The 21,831-nt window shown below is 40.5% G+C and overlaps 1 long non-coding RNA gene across 1 annotated transcript; it reads left to right on the forward strand.

The window, feature by feature from the left end:
• The first annotated feature begins 29 nt into the window (after window positions 1-29).
• On the forward strand, window positions 30-16,099 carry LOC133625118 (uncharacterized). Its single transcript, XR_009818430.1, has 3 exons — window positions 30-98; window positions 12,328-12,481; window positions 13,165-16,099. It is a non-coding gene; the product is annotated as an uncharacterized LOC133625118 (long non-coding RNA).
• Window positions 16,100-21,831: the final 5,732 nt, after the last annotated feature.

Below are 21,831 nucleotides of genomic sequence, written 5' to 3' on the forward strand. Positions count from 1 at the left end.
GCGGGGGCGGCTCGGTCCCGGCGGGATGGGGCCGCCTCCGCTCCGGGAGCGGGAGGGAAGCTACCCGCAAAACTGGAGAGGACGGAGCTGGCAGAGAGGTAACGCTGGCAGAGGTGCGCAGGGTGTCCCAGCAGTAATTTACTTCGCAGGGCCGCCTTCCCGTCTTGGAAACGTGCCTGGCTCCCGACTCCTTCGCCTCGGGCTAGGTTGTCCCCGCAGGGCTGAGGGGAGGCGGCAGGGGCCCCGCTTCAGCGTTTCGCTGAAAACAGCTCAGATGGAGTAGCCGGTGGGCCCGGGGAGGCTCTGCGCGCCCGGCCCTGGCCCCTGGGCGCTGTAGCCACCTCTGGCTCTCCCCTGGGGAAGGAACAGGGCCTGGGCGCAGCTGGGCTTGCCTCTCCCAGCGGAGAGGGTGGCGGTGGCAGGGGTCAGGCGTTTTGTTTGTCAGCGATGGGAGGACTGAAGGCCTTGCCTGTGTGATAGGGATTGAAAAGTGGCGATACTTTGTAATGTCCTCCGGTGCCCAGTGTGTTCCTGGCCACCTCTGCGTGTCTTGTCACGGAGCTCAGCATCACTCTTCTTCCAGAGCTTTAAGCCACCACTGAGTACACAAAGAGCTCATGAACTGGACACACTTGGTTAGCTTGCACTAGCAAGGCTGACTTGGCACTGTGTGCTGTGCAGTTAGCGTTTACAAAGTGTTGAAGATGTCACGTCTGGATGCATTGCTGTGCATATGTTTTAATTGAGAAAAAAAAATATAAGTTTAGAACATCCTTTTCCAGGGCAGAGTGGGATTTCTCATGAAATACAGATAACAGAAGGTATTGTTTACAGAAACTGTCATGGCAGGGGTGGTAATAGATTGACTTGACCAGCAGTAATCGCTTGTGTCAGCAAGCTAGGAATTCACGAGGACTATTTCAAGGTGCTTTTTTTGTCTGACAAAGCTCTACGCCTTGATTATGTGAAGTTAGTTGATCACACTCAAAGATTACTTACTTGATCATGTTCAAACATTGAGCCACCTGGGAATTAATAATAGAGTCAGTCACATGAAGGAGAGCACTGTAGAAGCTAAATGTAATTTGTAAACTGGTAGTGCCATTATCCATGTTTTCAGGGTAGTTTAACTAGTGGCTCCATGTGAATGTGGGAATAAAACTAGGGAGAGAACTACATGCAATTGCCCATTACTTCAGTTTTTGGTTACGGGCCTTCAGAAAGTCAGGTCCACTTTAGGACCTGGTCAGGTCCTTCAGAAACTCAGTCCATTTTAGCAAACTGTATCTTTCACCTCTTTCTGACATGACGGCCAGTACAGTGTTGTCAGCATTACAAATGCTGTGGTACAGTCTCTGAAACATGGAGTGCCTTTTTGCTCTGTATTCAGTAACAAACGTTGATTGTCCATCAGTGCCACTAAAGTAATTTTACTTTACTCTCTTTTCCTGACCTGAATTCAGAGTCATGAATTTGGTTTCATAGATGCTAATTTCAGTCATGTAACTAATGGCATCTCAAAATTTATCCAATCTTCCATTAACATGTGTTGTTCACTGAGTGTCATTCTTCGAAGTGTTTGAGACATCTTCAGGAATGTGCCACCTGAGTCTTTAGCAGGATACAAGCCCTTCAAAAACACTTTCTTCAGGGAACACAAATGACTGCCCATTGCAGTCACCTGAGAGTGCTACATGCAGAGTGAATGGTTTCCATCTCCACAGACTAATGCACATTGAAAAATCTTTTTTCTATCTCTTGAGACATACAGGAAAATCCTTTCTAATCCCCAGGTACTGTAAAACATAGCAGCAGAATCCCCCTATCATCATACACACACACTGCAAAATCCCAATTCTGCTGTGGAGATATAAAACTTGCAGTGGATTCCTGTCCCCTATTTCTGCTTCCTTCGAGACAGATAAAATGTTTTCCATTTCAGTCTTACAGTTAGACACAGAATAGTTGTACAAACTCGTTGCAAGTACTTCTCTTTCTGTGTCAGCCAATAACAAGCACTTCATGAATGCTGGCAAATTCCCAGATATGTTGTAAAGAATGGCTGAGAGATTTGAATTCTGAACGCCAGATCCCTTGATACTGAACATACAACTGCAACACAGGTACGCAGGTTTAGTTCATCACCCAGCCAGGCATTTTCAGGGGTTTTTTTTTGAGTAAGAGCAAGTAAGTAGGTCATTTATCTTTCCTCAGATGACATTCCTGACTGGAACAGATACAACTGCAATATGAATGGAGAACTAGTCTCATATGACTGCAAGCACGCAATGCTGATGGGGAAGTGTCCTTAGCCACCCTTTCTCTCCCTGCAGTAAATTCATCCTGTATGTGCAGTGTTCAGGAGTGCTAAGGTAGCTCACACCTGTGTTGCTGTAACCAGGCTGGTATAGTTGTGGGTGCTAGAACATATGCCAAAGTAGCCAGAAAACTCTCCTCTATTAACACATAGTCCTATTTCAGCTCACCTTCAGTACCACTGCAGGATAATTTATGACAGAAAGCAAAGATTGCTCCACTCTCTAGAAATGACACTGGCAGTATGGTAAATATAACAGGAGTTTCATCAGAAAAATTGAGCTACGTGGTGATAAATATCAAGTGCTATGCCCTGTAGCACTAAAATGTTAGTTCAGAGGCTCCCTTCCCCATCCTCCTCAGTTTGCTCTCCCTTGGCTCTTCTGAGAAGAAATCATTACATTCAGAAAGCTGACACACCTGCTTTTTTAACATGTGCTTTCTATGTGATGACTTCAGACTTTGCATTAAAGCTGTTTACATTGGTGAAGATTTGCAAAAACAAATGAAATGTCTAATAAAATATTTTCTTAAACATTTAGGGATGTAGTTTTCAGTGTTCCACTGAATTGTTATATAACAATACCTAAATGCAGTCCTTTCTTTTTAGACGTAATGAACATAATGTGAAGTCACATCAAAAGACAAAACCACACCACCATGAAATAAAACCCCGTGACTTCTGTGATTCTTAGGAAATCACCTTTGGCAGAAACTCAATTTCTTGCAAGTTTTTTTACAAAGTCAAAAGCAAAGATTAAAAATACTGAGTAAACCTACAGCTCCATATGCCTGAAGGTCAGCTTTCCACAGCTCAGTGTCTTTTAAGAGCGTTAGGCCAAGTTCCAACAGGGATTCACTCTCTGCTAGAACTCCAATCCCCTCAAGAGCATTAGGCTTAGTGCCAGCATTCATTTACTCTTGTAACAGCTTAAATTAACTCCTGTTACATTAAATCTAAACCCTTTCTTAATATTTTAGATAGACTAAGAGTTGAGAGATGGATTCAGTCATCTAGTCTGAGGGCCACCCATAAGGCTCATCTGTCTTTTGGGACTTCAAATGCTGCGTAAACTGGATTGAGGAAGGCGACAACCAGCCATTTGTGAATTGAGGGAGGGATTGGCAAGCCACCTTTTATATACATGACCCCATTTCTTGAGAAATAGCATGGGGGTGGTCTGACATATTTACCATGTGTATATCTGACAGTAAGCGCCAGCCAAAAGTAAGGTTTTAGGAGGCTAGGTGCTGTGCTAACAATATTCTGGATACTTTCCTGGATGAGCTGTACAGACAGGTTAATTGAAAGACAGAAAATATCACTGCTTAAGTTTTGTAGGTGACGAATTTAATCATAGATTAAGTCATAGATTAAATTCTCCCCAACGTCAGACAGAAGATTGAGATGGAAGGTCTCACAAAGCCAGACCTTCTTTAGTGCCTTCAAAATTATATTGATCGTCTTAAGAATATCACTTGTATTTCACTTTAACAGACATGAAAGCAATCTGTCTGCCTCTGATAACAAGGAGAACACTCTGAAGCAGATAAGAATATAAACACAAGGAAGACAAGTTTTGATAAAAGTGATAAAATGAAATAATCCTAGTGCACTTTGAAAACTATAGGGTGGTTGAATAAAACTGGATAGTTGTTGGCCAGCTGATAACTTGATCTCTACCTAGCATCATAAAGGTCATGGACCAAGGCTGTTTATGGTGAAGATTGGGAGTTCACTTCAGGAATTTCAAAGCTGCTTCCTGTGCTAGAGAGACTATGAATTGTAGAATCATAGAATAGTTGAGGTTGGAAGGGACCATTAAAGGTCATCTATTCAAAGCCCTCTGCAATAAGCAGACACATATTGAACTCAATTAGGTTACTCCGAGTCCCATCCAACCACTCATTGAGTGTTTCTGTAATTTTTACCCATCTCCCATCGACGAGAAAAGACCCAAACACCAAACTGATGTGAGATGAATTTCAAGGAAGCTGAAATACCTTCCTCAGTTGAAGAAGCCTTAAGATGACAATGTTCTGTTAATTTACAGAATGCCCAGCTATTTTCATAGGCTTTGAAGATGATAGCAATGGAACTAGTTACCAAATAGTCAACATTCATCCACTAGTAAGACTGAAAATAAATGTGAACATTTTGTGGCTAGATAACACCATTCAGCTCATAAATAAAGAGTTCACAGCAATCTTTGCATTTAAGTGGTACGCCATAAATATAGCTTATCTTAAAATATTTTCAACTTACTAAAGTTACTCAAAAGCTTATCATGATGGAGTCTATTTAAAAGGAAAAGAATTAAAATTTATCTAAGATATGTGCCCCCAAATACCTCTCAAAGCATTCAGTTATATTGACCTTTCTAACACACTGTCTTCCCACACTGCTTCTGTACAGTAAGCTTAAAAACAGCTCGCTGGCATATGTAACAAGTTCCTTCAAACTTCAGAAGAATTACTTTTTTAAGTCAAGTTGAAAAATCAGAGAGAAAAGATGAATGCAAAATTATTATCTTAAAAAAAGATTGAGAATTGAAGATACTAGTAGTTGGGAGGATTTAAAAAGAGTTTCTAAGTTCACAGTGACTTTTTTTTGGTGATAAATATTTGATTCATAAAAGAAATGGTATGCAGACTGTTGAAATACTGCTTTTATGTGAATAAAAAAATACAGGCCAAAACTGATACTCTTTTGTGCAGGTACATGATTTTTTATTAATTGAAAAGCATATTCATTATGGATCTCCAAGTTAGGCTGCAATCTTGATTCTGTGGCAAGTTGCATATATGGTACCTAATTTTAAGCACTTTGACAAATTCTGTGGTCTGAAGCAAGATGACTACTACTGTGTAAAATGAACTGTATATATCAGTCTTTGAAGACTGGATATTTTCTTCCTATTCAATGAGAACAATCGCTCAACTGCTGTTTTTATCATCCCATGACACTTCTACAACAATAGCAGAGGTCTCCTGAGAACATTTTAAGTAGTGGAATTATATTGTGGGCTTTCATGATTAATGTTTTCCTCATGATTCCAGCTGAATAAGTTATACTTTGTTTTTCTTCCCTTCCAAACATTCTTCTGTAGTGTTACTAGTACTGATTAAAAAGATAAACCCATGTCTAAGTGAAATCATATGATTCTGACTTTTTACTTGTGTCTTTATATACATACCTATATACATACATATATAGAATCATAGAATGGTAGGGGTTGGAAGAGAGTTTTAGAGATCATCTAGTCCAACCTCTCTATATATCATGCCTATATTCCTCTTAGGATTTCCTGAAATGTTATTACTAGTGTTTCCCATATAAATGTAAAATTTTATTGTGGGCACCTTACTGTATTTCAGGGAGCGTTTCATCTCTTTTCTTTCATAGAGCATTGCCATCAATTTTAATTATACCAGTACTTCACCCTAAGTTTTATAGGAAGAGTTGACACTAATAATTAAGGTTGCCTAACCCTTTGTACTATATAGATTCTGTACTTAAAAAGAGAGAGAGATAGAAATTGTACATAAAGGTACAATAAAACAAGTCAAGATTAGCAAAGTTAATTTTGTTTGTGTTACTTGAAAAACCTGAAGGATTTATTAGAGACTTGGACTATATTTTTAAATGCATTGTGACTGATATAATTTTAAATAATTATTGTTTTGTAGTTCAAAAAATACAATAAAGATGGCAAAGATTACATCACAGTATTACTAAAGAAACAATTACAGAATTATCAGTATTTTAACCTGTAAAATATTTCTAAAATACATGTTTTCTGGAAATGTTGAATTAAAAGAATTGTCATATACCTTCTTTTTTGTTTCTTTTCCCAGACTGCATTCTAAAGCTACTATTAGTAACATTTTGTAGTACTACTGTGATTTATTAATGAAAGTTATCTTAAATTATAATGTCTTTGATACTGCTAAGGATAGTGAAGTGTATATAATTACTTGTTTGAAAAAGAAAAGAATTATAAAACCTCTAAATTACTATTTTCTGTAATGTACTCCATTATTTTAAGTAGTTTTTACTTCTTTTGCTCAGAAAACTGCTTATGATCTTTGATTGCACCTATTTTTTTTTATAAGCTGGGGAAGGCACAATTATTTTCCAAATATGTATGATTAGTTGTTTAGTAACCAAAATTAGTATATATTCTGATCTAAGCTAATAGCATGAGTGTGTGGTGGACACACCTTCAATATAAATTACCTTCAATATAAAAGGCTCTGTGATCCTTTTGTTGAAAAGTTGAAAGTCACAATACAGAGTTCACTGTAGTCAGCAGAGTCTGCTTCCATGGCTATCTGCATTTGGCTCTCACAAGAGCTGAAAAAATAGCTACAGTATTTGTGTAAATATTGTGGGCAGTCTTGGTATATTTGCTAGTGAAGGGTTCCTTAGTCTGTAGCTACATCAAAAGGGACTGTTGGAGCCACTCACAAAGGTCATAGTAATAATGTCAGCAATGAAAATCCCTGAAGAAACTGCGGATGTAGCTACTCTTTGGGAAATGAAGATACATAGTTGACCAGAGCACAGCCAGGACACCTGTGTGGTGCTGGTTCTGGTCCTTCAGCTCTCTACGTAGCACAAAAGTTGTACCCCTACAGTGTTAGTCAATGTCGTGGTTTAGGCCCATCCAGGGACAGAAAACCACAATTAGACTTAAGTACCACAGACCCTGGAACTCCTGAAGTACAGGAAGGGCTTAATTACCCCTTATGGTCCCAGACAAAACAGACAAAGCTACTCAGTTTGGGGAAGAAAATAGAACTTAATTAAAACTAAAACATAACAAACAGAAATATCCAACAGAAAAATAATACAGAGTAGGGCAAATGATGGAAGTGCAACCAGCTCTTTAAGATCACCTTTCCCCTGCCCCTTCTCCCTTCCTGGGTCAGACCCCTGAGCCTGGTATCATTACCTTATCCTCCCTCTATATCACTTCTATCATTGGCTACAGAGAAAGAGCTTGGAGGGAGCTCACAAAGGTCCAGTGTTCTGGAGGCTACCTGCCAGTTTGCCTGTGTTAATTGAAGGCACATAGGAGTATGAGGCTTACTGTGCTAGGCTGCCTCTAAGCTTAGCTGGATGGGGCTCTGTGAGTAGGGAAGGGGCGACTGATGAAAGCAAGGTGTTAATTATTCTCAGCAGTAAGACAGACTGACATTTTGACTCAGAGGGTCTGAGATCATCCTGGAGCCTCCCACTCAACGAGTCCTGAGATGCTTTGCAAAGCTGAGGACCAGCAGAGCCTATAGGTAACCTGCTGAAACCAGGGACCATCCGTGGTGTGATCTGAACTCAAATCTAGCCGTGACAGCGGTCTATTACACCTAATAACATCCTGGCCCTCAAAAGAGCCTGCTACTATTACTAGACCTGGATAGACGAAGTGTAAGGCAAGTTTGAGGAATACATATTGCATTATTATATTGAATAAATTCTAGGTTAGCAGTTGTTGTTACAGACTAAGTAGGATGTAAATAACTTAATGCCCACTCATTCTGTGTCTGTTATCCTTTTAGTCTCCTCTGCTCATTAGCTTTATTTTATGATAAGTCATACTGTGTATTCAACAACTAGGTTTACTTGCTGATAACCAGAAACTCAGCTACCACTGGTGGTTGGGGAGGTACCAGAGTCCCTGCAGGGCGAGGAACAGGGGACTCTGCACTTCTGAAAGGTTAGCGTATCTCATCAAGAACTAGGTGTTATAGCATCTGTGAGGGTTCACTAAAGGTTGATGGCTTTCTTTTGGTGCCACGAAGCGCAGTGGGCTGAAATGACCTGTGTGAGAGATCTCAAAGCCAGGCAGCAACAAAGCTGGAAATAATCCCTGGAGGCAAAAGCTGTTTGTAACATATTTTCTGCAAATATAGTATTATTTGGATGGTTTCTAGTTGATTTGTGTTTTGTTTTTTTTTTTTTGTTTTTTTTTTTTTTTTTAAATTATATACTGCTGAATCTTTGGGGTCCACATTTGATTTTGAATTCAAGGATGTCTGTCTTAAACTACTACTTATATCCACCTTACATGTAATTGTTACATTTTCCTAACTAGAACTTCACTGATTCTAATTTGTTAAAACTTACATTCTGAAGAGACAGGAAAGACTGTGGTCCAATATAAGCAAGTAACAAGATGATGTAAGAAATAGCTAAGTCACAGTGGGAACCTCTGCCATTAACTTTATGCCCTATTAATTGCACCTAATTATATTTCTTTTGTACCTAAGTGATACAAGTTAAAAGTCCCATATATTTCCTAAGACTCTGAAACAATCTCTAAGATTTTAATGTGCTTGAAGTCACGGGCAAAACTATTCTTGTCTCCAGTCTGGAACTTAACTTTTGTACTTCTACAGATACTTAACCTGACTTATTTATTATCTTCATCCCCTAACCTTATAAGTAACTCAGCCAGAACAAATAATGAATGACTTCCAGAAGTGGTTTTAACTTCCATAAAGTTATTTTCTCCTTTCTGCAAAAACTGTTCCATCTTTAGTTATGAGTGATGTTTTGACCCCAAACTAGCAAAACCCCAGATAGTTACATAGTAGCATTTAAAAAAATTGACTTGGTTGTAGTTGCCTCTTCAGAATTATGTTAAACATTTTAATTACTTAGTGTTTCCTTTGATAACTTACTTTTTTCAAAACAGTAAGTTTGCTCATTAGCCAGCATACCACAGACCTGGCTAATTTGGATGCACACAGTAGTAAACATTATGGGTATCATGAAGACAAGCCAAAGTATCTAACTAACACTTCTTAAACATCAAATAGTCTTCAGAACTCAGAAGAAAAGTTAATGCTGGTTGGATATTAAAAAAAAAAAGAAAAAGTAGATGCCTTCCAAGTAATTCAGGGAATAACCAAGTAAACACTGAATCTTATCCGAGTATTTCAGATATCTTTGAAAACTTATGGAGGACAGAGGAGACAGTAGAGAACTGAAAAGGGGAAACATAATACCTTGTAGAAAAAGAGATAGAAGAGAACCCAGGATTGCCAGGTATCCTAACTAACTTCCACCCCTGAATTCTGGAAAAAAATAAGCAGTTTCTAAAAGCCTAGAACATGGTAAGGTGAGAAAAGCTTGCTGACATGCTTCTGAAGAACATATCGTGTCAAACCAAAAGAATTTTCTTCTACACTGTCTTGCCTAGTAGATACAGATAAAGTGGGAAAAACAACTTATATAGATTTTAGTAAGGCTTCTGACTCTATTCGCTGTTGTTTTTTATAACTAACTAAAGATATACAGCCTAGGTGAAATCACTGGAAGGCAAGGATGGATGAGGGCAACTGATCAAAAAATACTACATTGTTGAAGTGGCTATTGATGGCTTATAGTCAATTTGAGATGGCATTTCATGTAGGCTTTAGGAATTTGACGACAGTTCCTTCAGTGTGTTGGGGTGAGACTGTAGGTCTATAAATTTCAAAATTTATGTCAAACTGGAAGAAGTTGGAAACATAGTGGAAAAACGGATCAGAATGATAACATGATCCTCCCAAGTTGCAAATGTGGCTTAAAATCAACAAGTGCAATAAATACAAGTTCTTATACTGATGAAGGAGGAATCAATTCCACAAAAGCAAGACAGACAAAAAAGAACCCCAAAGCACAGATGATACAGGAAGACTCCAAAGACAGTCTGAAGAAACTTACAAAGTTCATTAGATTGATAAATGCAATCACATGACCTAAAGCCAGTTTTCATGTATGATATGTATTGTAAGGGGGACAGAAAGACTGAATACTCCATTACAAATGGTAGAACACCTCAGGTTGGAAGGGACTTTAAAAGATCATCTGATCCAACCTTTCATAGGAAAGGAAACCTAGATGAGATGCTTTCCAGAGGCCTGAACTAGTTTACAGTATCCAGTTTAAGACATTTAGCTTTCAAAAATATAAATAGAACTAAGTTCAGCAAAGAGAAATAATGTTAGGAGAAAAAACTGCAATTTAGTCTAAACAGTGGAAAGTAGAGGAGGGAAGTTCTGACATCTCTCAGTATAATAAAGACATTTCTAAGAATAATTGTGATCAGTTGTTCTTCAGTGGTTCAGGCAAGGGACAGGCAAGGAGAATCAGATTACTTTCCAGATTGGAAAATTCCTTTTTGTTATGAATATAGAGAAACAGAGGAAGAAGCTACATTGAAGGGCTGCAGAATACCCTTCACGAGAATTTTTTTTCTGGACAAATTAAGTAACCATCTCATGGGAGTTTCTCTATAGTTTGAGAAAGTGATCTCTTGAGATCCCTTTAACCTTAAATTTCTGTGATTCTGTGAAACCTGTACATAGATGTGCAAATGATACTAAATAAGGTCTTTAAAGATTTCTTCCCCTATGAAAAAAAGGAAAAAAATCTAGATGACAGTCTAGTCCTTAGTTTAATTTTTATATTAAATCTTGATGTATTAATATTATAATATTGATTTGTTGTTGTTGTTGATAGATACAATTGTACTGTAAGTAATTCAAGGACATCCATAAACAGAAGTGATGCAGCTTGATTCAGGTGATTGAGTTCTGGGCCAAAGGACAAGAATGCCATTATTTGTACTTTACATTTCCACTGGTTTCTCAAAGTCCTAGTGTGTCATTGAAGTCATCTGCCCTGCCTTCTCCTATGAATCCTGGAGTTATAATATTGATACTGTACATTACACGAGCCTATTGTTATATAGGTAATAGTATTATGATTTAGATTTATGAATACAAAGTAAGGATTTACTATCAGCCACAGTAATTCTAGAAGCAAATTGGAAAAATGGTAAGATATTTAGTCACAAATTGTATCTTGCCTGGTTTCTCCATACTTGATATTACCTTGGCAGTTAGGAAAGTAGAAATTACTCCTATTGTTTTACACAAAACCAGAGTCTGCAAGAGAAAATTGAATGCAATTTGGAACACTTTGTAGTATTCAGAATCATCCACATTTTCCCTGTCACCCAAATGATTTTAAATTGTAAGTAGTTTTGCAAAGCTGTTAGCATTATTTTCTCAGCTCACTCACTTTTTTTTTCACAAGACATATTATCTATGATGAATCACAACATCTTTTATTAATATAGATATAAGAGTATTAAAGCTGTCAGGTATAATTTGCAGCTTTTTCTCCTTTAGATTCAGCACTCTTTCTGAAAAGAGGCTAATTTAATAACCAGGGAATCTAAGTTGCAGTCAAATTTAATATATTTACCAGACTTGAATTTCAGGTGAGATACCATTAAAATATGCTTGAAGAGGAAAGATCAGAACTGCCAGTGGGCATTGAATTAGCAGCCTGAAAAACGTCTAATGCTGTGATCAGGACTGTTATGATGATGAGAGAAGGAGGAAGAATAATTCTGTTTGTCTTTCTCTGTATCTTTTACATTTTGTGCAAGCTTAAATGAAGGCTATAACCTCAGCCCAAAGCTTCAGTTGAGGGAAAAGTCTCTCTCCTTTTTATATTTTTCTGTGACTTACAGTACACCTTGAACTTAGCTCCACAGTTCTGCCTACAAATCTCTAAATTACTGCTAGAGAAGTAGATGGCTGATGTTGACATGCATTATGAGCACTTGCCACTGTGTACTGTGTACCAAACGTAATCCTGCGAGTTCTGTATCCACAGAATTTCTGCAGAATTCTGGGTGAAGTTTGTGCTTGGAGGGCTTCTGGATCAAGGTTTTCATATCAGAAAGGGCTCAACAGAAGGCCTGATCAAACCCCAAACAACAAAAAGCAGTCTTTTTCCTGTTGTTGACATGAGTCTCCTCTGAATCTCGGTCTCCCAACCTTCTTAAACAAGCCTATGACACATCATATTTTATTTACAGTTACGTGTTAAGGTGGCCTGTTAATTTGTGATCAAATTAGTCACTGTGGAGATTTTTAATTCCTAAAGGTACTGCCAGCTTTTGTGTACACAGTTCAAGTGTAAGCAGAGTTTTTGTTTTTCCCAAGGACTTCTGACTTTCAGATATTTAAAACCCGAGACTGTGGTTCTCTTTGATTCATCATCTGTTCAAGAATGTTGGCATTACTAAAACTGCAAAGGGGTTAAACAAGAATAGAAGAGCGAGGAACCAGATTGTCATAAAATATTCTTTTCCTGAAGGTACGTTGCCATGTAGAAAACACTGAGAATAATGGTCACACAAATAGAAAAAACAAAATTCAAAAGGCCTATGAAACTTTGCTTGATTTTTGAGAACTTGATTGAAGGAAGAACTTGAGGTTTGAGCATTCCTACTGAGCTCCTTGTGCAATGAGTATTGTTTCTATATGGATGCGGCACATCATCAGTACAACAGAATAAGTCAAATGTTCACCTGATTCTGCTGTAGCTCTAATCCTCCACAAATGATAATGTTCATATCAGGAAGGGGAGGAGGAGGATGATGATATATTAACTCCTTCTGGTACTTCAGAAGATATATATGCTAAAATGTGGAGTCCTTGGTGCGGAAGTTAGTTTTGGTAGGTTATGGCACAGAGGCTATAGCTGATATGAAGATACATGTTCTTGCTCTAGAATGCCATATTCTTTTAGTTCCTGTAGCTCTTTGAGGACAGTTCTAGTTGGAGGATGATGAATTTGATAAGAAAAAGGATCAGATTTTTACACATGAAGAACTAAATGAGCTTCTAGTAGAAGGGCAGGAACATGATGAAATGTCATAATACCCAGTGCAAGGTCACTGGGTATTATTAGGAACAGAATACTAGAATGTCTGCTCTAAATATGCAGCGGTTAAGAGCTTGAGAACATCATACATTAATGAATATTTCTTACTCCAGTTGTCAAACAGCCACAGCAAAGCATGACTAAGATGAAAGACAAGGCTGCAGTGGAATGTGGAGCTGATGAGATAGCTCCATACTGAGAGCTGAACTGGACTGCATTGAGTTGATTGTACCTTCCTGAAAAGGTAAAGAAGCAGAGAAGGGTAAGAATTTTTCAATAATTATAAGAAATCAGAGGGAAGAAACAAAACCCAGAAGATGTGAAAGCAGCTCACATGACATTGCAATCTCAGAGTTTATGCTGTCAGCAAAAAGAGACTGGATGAATTTCTGCAGACTCAACAGTAATTGCCATGCAGCAGCAGTTAGCACTATTGAAATGCTGGAGATGATGGGAACCAACTAGGCTGTAGTGACTGGGAACAGATGTCCTCAGAAGAGCATGAGACAGCATTCTGCAATGTGAGAGAAATCCTTGCCTGACAGTCAAAACTGATGGTTTGGTTTGTAGACTGGGACACATAGCTCTCATGAGATAGAAATGTTAGCTTTTATCTTCTTTTGTGCCAATAGAATGCCTCAGTGTTAGGTTTAGCAGAAGTGCCTGCATTTGTGAATATATTTAAGGACTGTAATGTCAGGAGCAATTTCTCTCCGGCTTGGTGTGATTTCATATTTTGTCATGACCTAGGTGTAACTGGCCTTGAGTTGAGCTGTTTATATTCTCCCTTGGAGCAAGACTTGGTTAAGCTCATGCTGTTCTGTTCCATCAAGCAGCTGCCACTAGAGCCACTTGTGTGAAGCTTACCTCAGGAGCTTGCTGACTAGTATTTTCCCAGTGGATAGAAGTAGGATTTGAATTTCCAGCCTACCCAGGGTTGCCGAAGTCCTGAAAGTCAAAGCACCTACATTCAGCCCCAGTTAGGAAAAGTCCCTAAACATGCAAAGCTGGAAGCTTTATACCCATGCTGCTCATCTAAATTGACAGTGCACAAGGCAGACTGATTGACAGGAAATGAGTTAAAGACTGTGATCTCTGTGCTTAAATGCTGTTCAGAGGTATCTAAGGACTACTCTAAAGGAGTAGCAATTCCTCTGAAGGATTTGCTAGTAAGGTCAGGCTAGAAAGCCAGTTACAGCCAGAATTTAGTATTTGTCTCATGGTATGTATTGCATACTTGCTTGCTGCTGTCTTGTTGCCTGCACCAGCTTTTTTTTTTTCCCTCAGTTTGCTTAAAAGTAATTACATGAATGGAAAGATATCGTGAATAAAAAAGTATCATGCTTATCAGTCTTCTTGGCAGCTCATGTCTGTTCTCCATAGTCTGGCAGGACTACTCCAGTGACTACCCGAATACTCTAAAGCAAAGATCATAGCTGTATATCCTATGAAATAGGAAACCTTTAGTGATTTAGACTTGGTTCATGTGATTTTCACTAGGGCTAAGGAGGTATGAACTTTTGTGAAGCAAGTATTTTAAGTTTTCACATGTGAAAAAATGCCAGAGGTTAATGAAAGTGTAATCTCACTACAGAAAGATGAGGCCAGGAATTTAAAATTGGGAGCTTAAAATCCTTATCATTATTGAGTGACATAAGTAAGTAAATAAAGACCTTGAAGAATCCAAGAACCCCATGCCACACTACAGACTTGGGGAACAGTGACTGGAAAGCTTCCCAGCCAAAAAGGACCTGGAGGTGTTTGTTGACAGCTGACAGATTATGAGCCAGCAATGTGCCCAGGAGGCTGAGAAGGTCAACAGCATCCTGGCTTGTGTCAGAAATATTGTGACCAGCAGGACGAGGAAAGTGATTGTCCCCCTGTACTTGGTGCTGGTGACGCCACACCTTTAATGCTGTGTTCAGTTTTGGGCCTCTCACTATGAGAGGGACACTGAGGTGCTGGAGCATGTCCAGAGAAGGGCAATGAAGCTGGTGAAGGGTCTGCAGCACAAGTCTGATGAGGAACAGCTGAGGGAACTGGTGTTATTTATCGTGGAGAAAAGGAGGCTGAGGGAAGACATGATCACTCTACAACTGTCTGAATCACAGAATAATGGAAAGGCGGTTGTAGCAAGTAGATCTCTTCTCCCACATAACAAGTGATAGGACAAGAGGAAATGGCCTCAAGTTGTGCCAGGGGAGGTTTAGATTAGTTGTTAGGAAAAAAATTCTTCACAGAAAGGGTTGTCAAGCCTTGGAACAGGCTACCCAGGAAAGGGGTTGAGTCACCATTCCTGGAGATATTTAAAGGACATGTGGATGTGGTGCTTAGGGACATGGTTTAGTGGTGGCTGTGGCAGTGCTAAGTTAATGGTTGGACTTGATGTTCTTAAGGGTCTTTTGCAACTTAACCAATTCTGTGCTTCTATGAAGAGATCTTAATGGACCTAATTTGCTATATGTACTTTCTGAAGTTTGCTTACTGAACACTCATGAGACATCTTCAGAGTTTTTGAATGTAATTGCCCAAAAAGAGATACCAAAGAGTAGTTCTGGGAATCTTAGCCTTTTGGTCTTAGTTTAGGCTCTGTTTTGTTGATATTTGCCTTTGGCCTTATAAAATGCCTAATTTCAAATCATTTTAGTAGTGGAGGTTATTTATCTCTGTTCCTGGAGAAAGATTTCACTGGTAAAACATCCTTATAAATGACCATCTCTTTTTAAGCATATTACCAGAATGCTGTTGTTTATTGAAGGTGGCATGTGTGTGTCTTACAGATTTATTTTTACCTTTCAGTAAGAAACAAGCTTCATTCTCACTGTTCATAGACAACTCTAATGCCTCAACTTTTCTGCAATAAATTTGAAATATTTTATAGACTCTGTGTTACATAGACTTTGCTTACACTCAAGAGAAATTGCAAATGTAATAATAGCTACAAGATTCACTTGTGTTGTCTGAATAATGTACAAACATGTTTCAAATGACTAGACAAAAATTATGAAAGCAGCATATGACTGAAATGATAAATAAAGTATGGGGACCACTGGAACAAGATCTGCATGTGGGAAAAAATTAGTGACAGTAAAATCTACAGAGAGGAACATTTACTAAGGACTCAGTCCTCACACTTTTACAGTTAAGTATTTTGAGCAGCTGGACTGTAAACAGGCTTCCAGAAATTCACTGAATGACTCTGAAAATGTTTGAGCAGTTCTTAGCTCTTTTACTCATTGCCCTGTGCTTGATGTACCCGAGCTTTGCTTTGATCTATACTTCTATGATGATTTTCACAATTTTCCATAATTACAGAAGCTGTGGCCAAGAATGGCTCATACTTTCTGAGGGTCTGCAGTGAAAAAACTGTAAGAGGGCTTTTTACTTGGGAGAATAAATGACCCAAATATGTTTATCTTCTGTTCATACAAATTGTCAGAGCTCTAGAAATGGGGTGGTGTTGTGACTGTTCACCTAAGCAGAGAATCGGTTCCAGTTTTTTTCAGGAAAAGGCTTTGCGGTGTGAGCACTGTTACCCACTGGAAGACACAACCAGAAAACATGTACTCTAAAGAAGGGAGCAAGTTTACAAGCTCTGTATATCGGAGCTCTTCTTAGTACCTAAGTATCTTAGTGCCTTCAGTAGGGCAGCAGAACCAGGTTCCCAGACACAGAGCTGGAACCATCAGATGATTACAGTAATACAAGGTATGAATTCCAGACAGTTCAAGGAAATTCCTTCTGCTTGTTAATATCAGGATTTATACAAATAGTGTAACACAAGGCTTGGCAAGATAATTTTCCTTCAGTTTTGCCATATATTTCTTCAAAAGCCTGTCCTCATTAAAAAAAAAAGCAAGATACCTAAAACTACAGGTCTGTCTGATGTCTCAACATTTGCACACGTGGTTCTGTTGGCTGCAGTGCTACTGCAGTAAGGGCAAGGTAGTCAGAGCCAATTTGTCCATATCTGCAGAAGTGAGTTCTCAGTGCCTGGTTGTGCTATAAAACTCGTCCCTGACAGTCCCTGACAGTAATTGTAATTCTCCTCCTCAAACCTCGAGTAATGTTTAAAGCGGAGGAAGCACTGGAACCTCCTGAACAGTTTCTTCTCCCCTTGCCTGTCAGTGATTTCACTGCAATGTCTAGAAAAAGCAAAGCAGTTCAGGCGGCATCTATTTCTGGTGTGAAATCCTAGTTGTGGATTCCCAGTGCTGATGTGGTTTTCAGACCCTCTGGTGAATTTCTAAGCTCCCTTGGAATAACAGCTGCTGGGAGGGGACTGGAATTGCCACAGTGGATTTCTGATTTGCAGACTTTGATGAAATCTCTAAACAACAAGGTGGGAAAGCTATTTTTTATCAATTGCAGCTATGAAGGCAGAGAAGCAAACTTTTGTCAGTAAAGAGCTTTTTATCTCCTTGTCCCTTTTTCTAAGAAATGAAGGGTAAGATGTGGAAACACAGTATGAATTTTGAAAGGTGGGGGCAGAGGAGTGGAGACTTTTTTCTGTTCAGTTCCTCTGTAGGAAGGTATTATGAATAGTGATAAAGATACAGCCTGGTACTCAGAAGTGTGTTGGTGACCCTCATAAAGCAGCGTCTTGGGAGCCAGAGAGAGGGAGGGATAGTCATGCTGAGGGCTGTGTAGTAGCTCAGAGCTGTGTTGAGCTCAGAGTTGTTGGTTTCTTTTTCCTTTTCTTGAAAGCCTGTTTTTCACATATTTTATACCTAGAAGGGACCACTATTACCATTGGTCAGCTCCCTGTGTAGCATCAAACATAGGTTGCAGCTGTGCACGGCAAAGTCTGGAGAAGAAGAGCTCCTTATCTGAAACACCTTAGTAGTTTGCTGGGTCACAGGCATTTCCAATTTCTTCACCACCAAATGGGATAATATGTAAAATACTTTTAGTGGCTCGCAAAAGCACGTGAAAAGGTTACACTGATGGCAATTTGCACAGTGCAGTACCTTCTCTCACCCTTCACCTTGTTATTGTAGTATTTCACTTACAGTTATTAGGGTTGGAAGGGACCTTTAGAGACCATCTAGTCCAACCCCCCTGCAGAAGCAGGTCAACCTAGATCAGGTCGCATAGGAACATGTCCAGACGGGTCTTGAAGACCTCCAAGGAAGGAGATACCACAGTTACTGATGTTAGGACTATAGTCTGGCCACTGATGAAAGAACCCTGAATCCCTTGAGGTGGTAAATACTATAAAATGTAAAAAGTCTAACCAGTGTCATTTAATGGCATTGTGATCTTGCTGTTGTCTCAGGATCAGCACTCCACCATGTTAATGTCTTAACCAACATGGAATTTTCTGCTACAGTCAAACTTAAACCTTTTTCGTTGAAGCTAGCATTAGCACAATTAGCCAAGCAATCGAGACTTGAGATAAGCTTGTCATACAGTCTCCATGATTAAAACTAAATTCACCAGAGCTATATAATGGTCAACACCTGGATACTTGTCTAGTACACTGCAAGATTCATTATATGAAAGGTCCACTGCTCGCTGTATCTGTGATGATGATCACATTGCAGATATTAAGGAATTTATTATTGATTGGTTTCACAAGACATTTGACATACTGTACAAAAAAAACTTAGTTCCTTGACCAGTTCCTGGATAAATGGCCTGACAGCAAGCAAATAAAAACATGTCCTCAAGATTCTTCTGGCTGAAACAATTTTGATAATCTGCCTCTTGTGAACTGCACATCACATAAACCCGCTCACTGAGTGCATTTTCTGTCAGCTCCTAGTTTAGCTTGATATTGCTTAAATTTCCAGTAGTGTTCATAAGGTTTAATTTCTCCTCAAGGGAAAGGAAGATTCTTGCACCTCCGGGGTGCCTGATGAAAGGCTACATAGACTGGGATTCTTCAGTTTGGAGAGAAATCTGAGAGCAAAGAAAAGGGTTTACAAAATCATGAAGGGAATGTATCAGGTGAAGACTTTAATACTGGGTGATTTTTAAAAAATAATATTAATTTGTTAATGATGACAGCACAAGGATTAGGAGGTATTTAAATTAGTAGGAGATTGGTTTGAAACTGATAGAAGAAAGTTCTTTTTTAAACAGTTCTTTTAAAATCAACTTCTAGAATTTGTCGTCGTAGGAGACTATGGAGGCAGGGTCAAAACAAGGTTAGGCAAATTCAGGGACAGCAGGTCTATAAGCAGATATTAAAGGCAGCGTGCAGGGTAGTACCTTCTGACATCCCTAATCCAGTGACTGGTTGCTGGAGGAGAACAAGAGGATCAGACTCTACAAAGTGGCCAGGAACACATGTACTCCCTAGGTGGTGTTTCCCACTACGATTGTCATAGGGAAGGTAGTGGCATAGCTGTCCCTGAGTCTGCTATGACCATGTTCTTATGTTCGTACTTTAACTGGAGGATCAAGCAGGTCAGACACTGTCTCTCAGACTTAAAAGATGGCATGCATTTTCCATGACCTTACACTCTTTCCAAAATGTAAAGCATTCATACTTTTGCTCAGTCCTTTGTAAACTACAGACTGGGCAAACAAAAATACGTTAAACAGAAAGTGGCAGTCCTCTATGAGGAATGGTTTAGTAATCTTATAGCCCCTCAGCTCCCCACAACTGCTGACTTCTCCAGAGCAGCCCCCTTCCTCCCTGTTCAAGCAGGGAGGGTCCCTGGTCTTTGCTGTAAAAGGAGGCAGTTCAGGAGAAACAAGCTCAGTTTCTATTTAGAGATGCTTTTGTCTTGGCTAGTGAAAAGGAAAACATTAGCACATGCCCAGAGTTAATTATTTGAAGAAAATAGTTGGATTATTTTCTGTCCCTTCACATCACTGAATCAGAGTGCAGTTACATACTGTTGAGTTATTCGTGAAATAGCAGCAGAATGATTAAGGAAATCAACAAGCTGAACCATGCAAAATATGCTAGTTATCAACAAAGTAATTTGATAGCATTTAAGCGAATGAAACAGACAGAGGCATGCAAAATATTACAAAGGATTATAGTAACTGTGGCAGAGAGTGGAGGTTTCCAAGTGACTACATTCCAAGTGACACGGCTACATTCACTACCGGCAAACAGAGGAGTTTCTCATCACCACCTTACTCAAGGAACCACAAGAAGAGGAGACAGTCACCCCAGAGCTATGAGGGTTTCCCAAAGAATGGGAAATTATAAATGAGAGTGAGAGGAGAAAACCTTTAGGGAGGAAGAAAACTAAAATTCTGAATTCTGTTAGATGACTAGCAAGCAGTATTTCATAAAAAGGATAACTGAAGCCTGTTGTGGTTCAGTGGTTACAACAGCAGTCAGAGCAAAAATGCAATATATAGTACCGATGATAATTTTAAATGGGGAGGGAGAAAAAAGTATAAAATTGATTTACAAAATGAGGAAAAGTGATAAAGTCAAGTTGAAGACTATAGGAAGAAAAGTCAGTCACTGACAGGTTTAAAAAGAAATGTGAATTTTATAAAGCATATTTGTACAGTAAGAATTCCTAGTGATGGTGTAAGATCTTCTGTAAGATGGAGACAGTACATTCAAAACAAGGTAGGAACAGAGTTTTACTGATTTGGATCTGGGAAGGAGAAATTATGGAGATAGCAATACTAAAGTAATTTCTAACTAATTAGCCAAAAAAAGGAGAATTTTTAGTAAATTTAGGCCAGACAACTTAAAGAACTGGTCTTTCTATGGTATGCCATAACATTCCACATGAGCACGGCTATCTGTCCTTCTCCAAGCATAGCTTCATGCTCCAGTGCCATCCCCACTCAGCTGTGGGCTTACTGCAGAGCAGCCTCAGGTCCCTGTGTGGCACTCGTGTCCTCAGTGACTGCTCCCTTTCTCATCTGCATCGGGCACCCGTTGCCTGCCCAGCGCCTAGGGGTGCACAGCCCCGTGCTGCCCTTGGGGCCCATCTGTTGCTCGGCCGGCTCTGGTCCCAGCAATGGAGCATAGTCAGCCACCATGACCATCTGAGGAGATCACACCCATCTGAGACGAATGGCCATGGTCTTGCTCAACTTCGTTGCTGCTTGTTGTGCCGTCGTGCCGAGTCCGTCTCCCCACTGCCGGCCGGGTGTTGCCGGTGACTCTTCGCGGTGCCGCTCCTCTTGCCGTGCTCCCCAGCTCGGCCGTCCATCGCCCGTGGCACAACCGCCCATCGGCCATGGGACCTGCACGCCCGGGGCTGGGCTCGGCCCCTGGACTCTCCGGACTGTCACCGGAGCGGCAGCGAGAGCTGCCGAGCGGGCTCGGGCTCTGCCGTCGTACGGGCAACGCTGTCCCAGGGTGGCGGCAGCGGGGGCCCGGCGGGGCGGGGCCGCCCCGCTGGCTTTGCCCGCTAGAGGGCAAGAGAGCCCCACACAAGCGCGGCGGGGCGGCTGCCCGTGCCCCGCGGCCCGCGGCCCCCGCCTCGCCCGGCCTCGCGCCAGGCCCGGCCTCGCCACCCGCTCCTCGGGCTCTGGGCGGTGCGGAAGGAAAAGTCCCGCATGGCCACGGTGCCGTCGATGGCGCGGTAAACGCTTCCCTCGGGAAAGCCAGCGAGGCCTTTGGCCATCTCAGAAAGCGGGCACCATGAAGCCGGCATGGACCGTCTCCGCTCACGGGCAGCGAAAGCACACTGGGCCGCGCCGGCACATCGGCCCGCGCCTGCAGCAGCACACGCAGGAGTGGTCAGCGGGACACGCAGGCGAACGGGCACCTGCTCCCAGCCCACAGGGAGCTGGCGAGGCGCTGATTCCTGGCTGCAGCTCCAGTCTAGTATGGTAAGCAGTATCCA

The sequence above is a fragment of the Colius striatus genome, chromosome 1 (assembly GCF_028858725.1).
Source record: "Colius striatus isolate bColStr4 chromosome 1, bColStr4.1.hap1, whole genome shotgun sequence".
Taxonomy (NCBI): Eukaryota; Metazoa; Chordata; class Aves; order Coliiformes; family Coliidae; genus Colius; species Colius striatus.